The 9746-nt window shown below is 38.4% G+C and overlaps 1 pseudogene; it reads left to right on the top strand.

Annotated features, from left to right (window-relative positions):
- The first annotated feature begins 763 nt into the window (after window positions 1–763).
- On the top strand, window positions 764–8254 carry LOC113360646 (annotated as a pseudogene).
- The last annotated feature ends 1492 nt before the right edge of the window (window positions 8255–9746 follow it).

Raw genomic sequence — 9746 nt, 5'->3', positions numbered from 1 at the left:
CAACCCTTAATATTTCAAATATTGGGTATCATCGCTAGGTGTGACATTTATTGGGTACTAAACGTTAGTAACCCTTAATATATTGTTTGCAGGGATGAAATTTAATCTTATTTATGTAAGTTAAGTTATCCAAGCATTCCCTTAATATTTCAAATATTGGGTATCATCCCTAGGTGTTGAACATTTACTGGATACCAAACGTTAAATAACCCTAAATATATTGTTTGCAGGGACGAAATTTAATCTTATTTATGTAAGCTAAGTTATCCAAGCATTGTTTTGTATTATAAAGAAGTGCTAGACTTTACAATTGTAAGTCGTAACAATACGTATAAATTCATCAAACATGCATGTTGCATGAAAAAAAAAATGATACATGATTGTGCGTATGGGTTTAGGGCTTGTAATAGAATCCACCTCTGTCAAGGCGTATGGGTGGGCTTGTATTGATAGAATCCAACTCTGAGGGAAAGTCTGCGTAAACTAAGTTCAGAAGGTATATGTTTCAGTTTTTTAGGATTGTTGAGAGTTTTTTTATACTTATCTAAGTTTTTCCTACTCAAGAAATTTAATAACTTTGGGAATACTGGTTTAAGAGTTTTATTTTATTAGGATTAGTCGAGTTAGTCTGTTTTCTTTGTCTATATAAAGAAGTTATCAGGTGTGATGTAAACAAAAAAATCATAAGTTTATACAGCAAGTATTATTTTCTATATACTAGTCCTTCTTAAATCTATTTCAAATATATATATATTATAATATAATGGCTTTTGAAGTTCCTTCACCAGTGATATCAAAAGAAGAAAGTTTGGAGCTTCAAAATAATCCTTTACTGCAGGATTTTGTTTTTCCTCCTTTTGATGTTATTGAAGCCAAACATGTTCGGCCTGGCATTAAAGCTTTATTACAACAACTTGTAGGTAACTAAGTCTCTTTATTAAAGCTTCAAATAAAAAGAAAAAGGTTTCTTATTTTTCATATATCAAAGATAACTCATACAATTTGCACTTCCTAAAGTTAACTTTGGAAATTGTAGGAGAATGATTTGGTTGTATTATAGAAATCAGTGGAACCAACTTGGCCTAAATTAGTTGATCCACTGGAGAAGATTTTGGATCGACTACAACTAGTTTGGGGGATTATTCACCATCTTAAGAATGTTAAAGATTCGCGGTCGAAGAAGTTCAGGTGCTATATATATATATTTTCTTAAAATTTTTCAACTTTAAGCAAACATGAACATGCATGCATCTGACTGCTATAATTCTAATTTTTGCAGCCAGAGAAAGTTAAATTTCTTCTTAGACTGGGACAAAGCAAACCCATTTACAATGCATTCAAGGCCATTCAGGAGTCCGCTGATTGGCATACTTTAAGCGATTCTCGTAAACGTATCGTCCAAGTCCAAACAAAAGAGGCCGTTCTTAATGGTGTGTCGCTTGAAGATGATAAAAGAGAACAGTTTAATAGAGTGCAACAGGAGTTAGACAAGTTTGGCAAGATGTTTATGGAGAATGTTTTGGATGCCACCAAATTTTTTGAAAAGTTAATTACGGATAAAAAAGATATTGACTGATTGCCTGCTTCAGCTTGCTGCACAAATGGCACTCTCCAAGGGGCACGAAAAAGCTAATGCTGAAGATGGTCCATGGATGATAACGTTAGACCCTCCATGCATTCGATATGTTATGAACTACTCGCGGAATCGTTCTTTGCGTGAGGAATGTTGGGTAATAACAATTAAAACTGAAAAAATCAAATAACTAATCAATAAAAGAGGCACTTATCTGATTTTCGTGTGTTCTCCTTAGTCAACTGTTAATGTCTTGAATATCCTGCTAAACACCATGGAAACAAGAAAAACGGTAATGGTAGATTGAGGCGCATGTTCAACATACTGTCCTTAAGACAAGAATGCCCGGCTACACTCTGAAAAAGATGATGCTATAGCCCTACGGGTACATCTGCCTCCAAGATACAACAATCTTAACAAGCTTGAATAGCACATTCAAACTTTTCCTTCTAGAACTTGGCAGCGGAAAACTCACGAATCGTTAGCACTTAGAACCCTCGTATCAAACATCGAAAAAACGAAGAAGAAGTACTAAAAATCTTTGGGGATATAAGAGAGGTTTTTCTATATATCTATACAATAAAAAAAATTCTTCATATATATAAAACCCTAACCCGATAAAATTTGGAAGGTGTTTTTATTTTTGGAAAAACCTTTTTATTAGTAATTTTTATTCACATAAAACTGTATTTTTTTCAACAATCCCCCACATGAATAAAAATACGATAAAACACGAAAAACAAGAAATATCATGAATAGGCATAGGTGTCCATAAGGTCTTGAACCTTTGCTTAGTGAGAGGTTACCTGAACTACTTATTAGCCAGGGTCCATTAGGTCTTGAACTGTCTAACATTTGGTGTAACTCGCGATAACAACCACACATGATATCTCCACGGTTGCTGCCAAGCTCCGCCGTTGTGTCCATTTTGGCCCTGGACGTCTTGTTTCTCAGAATGCTCTAGAGAATCAGCTCATATTCTCATAGAAAGCGACCCACTTCCTCATTCAGATAGGTGAGTTCCATTAAGAGTGTTCACTGCTACACCCCACTTCAATCTTAAATTGAAACTATGGAACTCATTAAGACTTATTAAAGTCACCCTTCACATGCAGTCACACTATCACATCTACACCATAGGGAAGGGACAGAGAGAATATAATCCTCTGATAGTGTTTACCTTTACCTACCATAAATTAGTTGTCTCATTCGAAACCTTGATCTTGGGATCTCCAGTCAGCAAGGTTGAGTATCCTTCATGGCAAGTTTATTTTATATGAGCTTAAGTCCCATTCCCCCTCGATGTATAATTACGAACTATCTCTTTAGAAAATCCTTTCGTCAAAGGACCACTAATTTTTCTGTTGACTTCCCTCAGTCTGTGAGGTTATCTTTTGACTTTACATGTCTACTGAGACCTCTTTTTGACTTCACGAATCAATTAAAATTACTTCATTAAAGAGTATAGTTGTCTTACCGAATTAGCCTTCTTCGAGTATGTCTAGACTTTGTCATTGCTCATTTAATTTAGACTCACATAGTCAATTGAGTTTCTGCAATGATGGCCACAGGCTTCGGTCACAGAGGAATATCTTCTAAGAAGCATCTTAGTAATCATTCGTCTTCCTCTTATGCTTGAATTAAAGCACACGAACTTTGATTTCTTCAATATACAAGTTCATCTTGTCTGTTTTAAGGACTTCCTTAGACAGACACTCCTTAAGAGGATACACACATAGGCTAAGATTTATCCATAGCCTGAAACAACAACATCTCTTAAGGTCAGTACAATATGTATTACATACACAATTTAAGATGTACCTCAAGTATCGCAAATATCTAATCAGATCATCCAGTAATTCTCTTGAGATACATGGGTATTTGTATACATCTGATATACTGCACATTTACAACACACATTAAACGCATCGAGTTTGACAAAAACCATTTCCTTCAGAATTTCTTCTGGATCCTTTCGATCATTTAGATCATATCTGCCATCTTGGTCTTTCAGTCAAATCATAAACATATCACATATTTCATAGGTGGTTGTAAAGCATATATCACATAATTGAAATTAATTATGTACCTCATGCATTCCAATCTCTGGTCTTCTAATCAGAGCATCCCTGTGTTTTCCCAGATTAAACGCGGATATGCACATCTATTTTGCAACACGTACTAAACACGTTAGACAGAAAATAAAAAAAATAAAAAAATATATGGTTAACTACTGATCCTTTAGACCATGTCAACCGCATATTAGTTTCCTGTCAAATCTGAAGTGGTCCATAATCACGTGTCTTTCTTATATTCTTCAAGGTTGTTTAATGCATTCATCATATACCTCTCATCCTTGATGGATTGCAAGATCACATTTCTTATCCCCCACATTTAAATAAATCTCTTAAGAATTATTTAAAACTTAGCTATTGGTTTGAGCAAGTGTAAACCGACATCAAGTACAAGAATTAAGCATGAATATGTGATGCTCTTCCCCTGAAGCGAGCTCCACTATACCTTTGCATGCTTATTCAAAAGAATTGGAAAATTAACTTTCTCATACCGACGAGTACCGTTGTACCTTCGCATGATTTTATTGATGGAGAACACACTTTGATTCGCACAATCTAGTGATTCCAGTTCTCGCATACATCGCTTCGTCTTTGCACGTAAAACAGATGTGAAAGTTGTAACAGACCAATAAATCGATATAACATATCGAACTCCTAGACTCTCATCAAGCAAGTCACCAATCTACGTTCGTTCTGGATGGCTGCTACGTGCAGCGATAGTATAATAAACACATGCAGCACAGTGAACGTAGAATATAGTCAGACAGAAAAGCCTGACGCACCTCACCCAAAAGTAGTTGAACTTGATGTTTTTCTCCATTGCGGAAAGCAAAGAACACACTCTACGAAGACGCCAGAGACGAAGCATGATGCTCCAAGCAATTTCCCAATGGTTGTCAACGAATACGTAAGATTTTCTGTCGCGTAGCCAATGAAGAAGGTGATGAAGATATCTATCAAGAAGATTCCATCGATGACAATATATGCGATCTCCAGTCCTCGAACTGGTTTGAAAAGAAAACCATATTGGAAAGGAGCCATCAGTGCGGTGTATACGACTAGCAGAAGGAGAAAGTTCTGCCAGATTTTGTAACTTCGATCATCAGGTGAAATTACTGATCGCTTCATGACTCTAGGGTAACTCCTCCTAGCACCACCAACTAATACAGAATGGCTTCTTCCATGGTTGGAAAAAAAAACATCAACTTATTCAATGTCCTTCTCGAGCTCAAATCCACCACCATCTTTTAATCAGTAGCAGACCTTCTCCCACTCTCAGCATCTTCATGACACTGCCAAGTTTCAAACTCGATGTACACTGCCTTCAACAGCAATCAATCCATTCCCAGGCATCGTGAGTAGCATCACTGATCAAACTAGCATCATCACTGCCAACTCCATTGGTAATGGCAGCAGCACCTTGATCTTCTCCGTCACATCTCCATTAACACCAGGAGTATTGCATCTCTATATCGATAATGGCATAGACCAAATCAGCTTTATCTCCTCACTGTCATTGTTTTGTTTTGCTCGTTCAACTCCTAAACATCACCGCCATTAGAATCGCTAGCAGTTATCGTCTACTGCAATAAATGGCTCGAGCAGCAGCCAACAACTTCATTCTTTCGATCAGTCACCGTTAAACCTTCTCGATACTCTGCTCGACTTCTATCTAAGCCATCTGTGATTCAATAATTGAAAGACGCACTGCAACAAGTTCAGAAAACAACTCAAGAATCTCTTGTGCAGCCATCATGTTCTCCTCCCGAATGATATGCTCGACCCGATGACGAAAGTGCAAACTTCCACTTAGCGAATTCCTCGACAGGAAACTGCAGTTTCTTCTGTATGCGAGGACCACATAGGCTTCAAATATCTAGAGTTGTCCGTAATCTTATGGGATATGGTATAACGCTTACTCCAAGATTCTCTCTTGAGGTAATCTTTGATTACCCAAATTTCAAAACCGATGACAGGATTACCTAAAAGCACGCATAGACACCCATCCAACACACCAATATGCCGATATGTATAGTTAACGACTTCAGAATCGTCTGGTTGTAGGATTTCTCTGGTAATCTCATCTGTTATATCCAATGCAACTAATACTTCGGGTGTAGCTACTACTTTGGAGGTAGAAGATGACCGACCTGATTTGGAAAACGCAAACGAATGAAGAGCCCCATTACAAAATACCCCGTACTCTTGTGATTTAAAACTACACATAATATAAGGGATATTTCGAATTCGTTTCCATGCATTCGATCTAAGTGAATAAACGACAACTTCAGACTGGTTGAAGTTTGAATAGCTCTTAATTCATACGAAGTTGTATTCATCACACTTCGAGTTATAACCGAACCCATGTCTGGTCGATAGGTAACCAAGATTCGTCTTACGAGACATATCATCAAATTCAGGTGGTGGTCTTGCCAGCAGTTTGTATTCAACCCATTACATGAACCCACAAAAGAACTTTCATCATTCACCAGCTGTTTGCTAGCGGGCGAAGATTCTATCTTTTGAATCGGCACTTGATTAATACCATCACCACCAAGTAATGGTGATGTAAACGAATCATCATCTAAAGTGTTATATACTTCGTTGGCACCCTTTGGTGGCAGGATTCCAAAGATAAAAGAAATCCCTTTCCTGATTCCATAAGCGTAAGCAAAGTATGCCATTACAAGAACCAACCAAATCAACCAAACAGTATACATATGTGGATTTCACTGGTAGCCTTGCGAGGATCTCAGGATAGAGATCTTGCGGAATGCTTGACATTGATCCTTTTCTCCGTTGGAGTTATAGAGCGAGCATAAACCCAGGGTTTGCATCCGGAGGTCGGATTTATACACCTCTGTGGTTGCATCTACAACGATCTTTGAACCACCAAACGATTCTGTAACACCTAGTCGCGGACGCTTCAACATCTACAATAAGCACATGGTCCAACAGCTTTACTGGCGTGATTTATAACGAGTATTATCAGATTGACCCGCCGAAATTAGAGGATATACAAGATATCCCATATAGGCCCCTGATTAAAGCACATATTAACCAGTTAGGTTCATCACGATCACATGTAGACTTAAAAAAGAAAACCAGTCGATGTGTATAGTACGAGAGCTACTGATCAAACCCAATTCGATTCTTTCTTAATTGCTATTCTAATATATATATATATATTCTTGTCTTAAGATTGTTGGGTAATAACAATTAAAACTGAAAAAATCAAATAACTAATCAATAAAAGAGGAACTTATCTGATTTTCGTGTGTTCTCCTTAGTCAACTGTTAATGTCTTGAATATCCTGCTAAACACCATGGAAACAAGAAAAACGGTAATGGTAGATTGAGGCGCATGTTCAACATACTGTCCTTAAGACAAGAATGCCCGACTACACTCTGAAAAAGATGATGCTATAGCCCTACGGGTACATCTGCCTCCAAGATACAACAATCTTAACAAGCTTGAATAGCACATTCAAACTTGTCCTTCTAGAACTTGGCAGCGGAAAACTCACGAATCGTTAGCACTTAGAACCCTCGTATCAAACATCGAAAAAACGAAGAAGAAGTACTAAAAATCTTTGGGGATATAAGAGAGGTTTTTCTATATATCTATACAATAAAAAAAATTCTTCATATATATAAAGCCCTAACCCGATAAAATTTGGAAGGTGTTTTTATTTTTGGAAAAACCTTTTTATTAGTAATTTTTATTCACATAAAACTGTATTTTTTTCAACAAGGAAGTCTATCGAGCTCGTATAACCCGTGCCTCTAATGGAGAGCTGGACAACTCCCCAATTGTCGACCAAATTCTGAAGCTTAGGTTGGAGAAGGCTAAGCTTCTTGGTTACAACTTCTTGGTTACAACAACTATGCGGAGGTTAGCATGGCAATGAAAATGGCTACTGTTGACAAAGCAAAGCAACTCCTAGAAAAGATCCGGACTGCTGCATGGAATGCTGCAGTACAAGATATGGAAAACCTTAAAAAATTCTCACAAGAGCAGGGTGCTATGGAAGCCAATGATTTGAGTGACTGGGATATTAGCTTTTGGAGTGAGAGATTGCGCGAGTCCAAGTATGACATTAATGAGGAAGATTTGCCCGTACTTTTCATTGCCAAAGGTTATGAATGGCCTATTCGGTCTTGCAAAGACGCTGTTTGAAATTGATATTGAGGCAGCCGATGGCCTAGCTCCAGTATGGAATGATGATGTTAGATTTTACCGGGTAAAAGATTCCTTGGGTAAACCTGTCGCATACTTTTACTTCGATCCATATTTCCGCCCATCTGAAAAAAGGGGAGGGGCATGGATGGGTGACGCTGTTTCACGAAGTCGTGCACTTGCACGAGATGGTGCCTCTGCTAGACTGCCTGTTGCTTATGTTGTTTGCAATCAATCACCACCAGTAGGGGATAAACCAAGCCTTATGACTTTCCGCGAGGTTGAGACTGTTTTTCATGAGTTTGGCCATGCACTCCAACATATGCTCGCCAAGGAAGACGAGAGTCTGGTTTCTGGCATGCGGGGTATAGAATGGGATGCTGTTGAATTGCCTTCTCAGTTCATGGAGAATTGGTGTTACCATAGGAATACTTTGTTCAGCCTTGCAAAACACTACGAAACTGGAGAGGCGCTCCCAGAAGAAGTTTATTTGAAACTGTTTGCAGCAAGGACTTTCCGTTCAGGCTCACTAGACCTTCGCCAGATACTATATGCAAGTACGGATTTGGAGTTGCACGTGAACTACATTCCTGGTGGTTCAAAGACCATTTTTGATGTTTGGCAAAGAGTGAGCGAAAAAACTCAAGTTATCGCACCATTGCCAGAGGACAGGTTCCTTTGCTCTTTCAATCATATTTTTGCAGGTGGATATGAAGATTACGCTGCAGGATACTATTGTTACATGTGGGGAGAGGTGTTATCAGCTGATGCTTTCTCCGCATTTGAGGATGTTGGGTTGGACAATGAAAAGGCTGTCAAAGAGATTGGTCACAAGTTCCGTGACACAGTTCTTGCTCTAGGAGGTGGAAAACCACCACTTGAGGTATTCGTTCAGTTCCGAGGGCGTGAACCATCTCCTGAGGCACTTCTCAGGCGCCACGGCCTTTTAACAGCCGCAGCAGTGTCTATTTAGTTTATACTTTTTACAATCGGTTTCCAGCAGTATCTATTTAGTTAAAACTACTGCCAACGTTAGGTTTTTACTGGCTTTTGCAGTGTACAGAAGTTTTTCTTTTTCCAAGATTTAAAAATTTCATGAAGACTGCGCACAACTCCTACACCAGCTAGGCCTGGGTTTCCATGCGCAGATCCGTCATAGCTAGGGCTGCACAAAACCGACTCAACCCACCAATCTAACCCACACCCGCCTGAAATTACTCACACCCGATCCAACCCACCTAGTAGCAGGTCGATTATGGGTCACAGCATCAAAACCCATCATATGGTGGGTCGATTATGGGTGACAACTTCCCTCACCCGACCCAACCCACCCACCCACCTAAATATTTCTAACTATTAGTAGGCAATAGTTATGCACTCTTTTATCTTTTGAGCTTTGAACAGTTGAACTCATTTCTTGTTATTGTTTGCTTTATCACTTTGCACCAACTTCTTACTTCTATGGATTTTTATTTTGTAAACACTTTTAAATAACTTCTTATGATGTTAATTGTCTACACTTGACTTGGGTCAGTTTTTTGATAAAATCTATTACATCCAATCTGTAAGAGTCTTAGTTATTTTTATACAGGTAAGTTTAACAGTAAGACTGTAAGTCTATAACTGTGGTCTAATGTTCATTGTATGTTATGGTGGGTAATCCACCATCCATTCGATCCAACCCACCGTAATGTGGGTCGGGTGAAAACCAACCCATTGTAATGTTGGATCTAGGAATTACTGGTTAATCCAGTTTTAGAAGAACCGCTTAGTGTGTGGTCCAGTACTAAATAAATTTAATCGCTGGTCCAAAAACATGTTTTTGGACCAGATTCTTTACTCGGTCGTCCATAAAACGTGCGAGACGTTATGCTGCCTTTTCTTAAATGCCGAAAATCACCCTTTGTGTATAATACCG

Source organism: Papaver somniferum, chromosome 3, assembly GCF_003573695.1.
Source record: "Papaver somniferum cultivar HN1 chromosome 3, ASM357369v1, whole genome shotgun sequence".
Classification (NCBI taxonomy): Eukaryota; Viridiplantae; Streptophyta; class Magnoliopsida; order Ranunculales; family Papaveraceae; genus Papaver; species Papaver somniferum.
The sequence above is the reverse complement of the archived record's forward strand: the minus strand, read 5'-3'. Positions and strand labels throughout refer to the sequence as shown.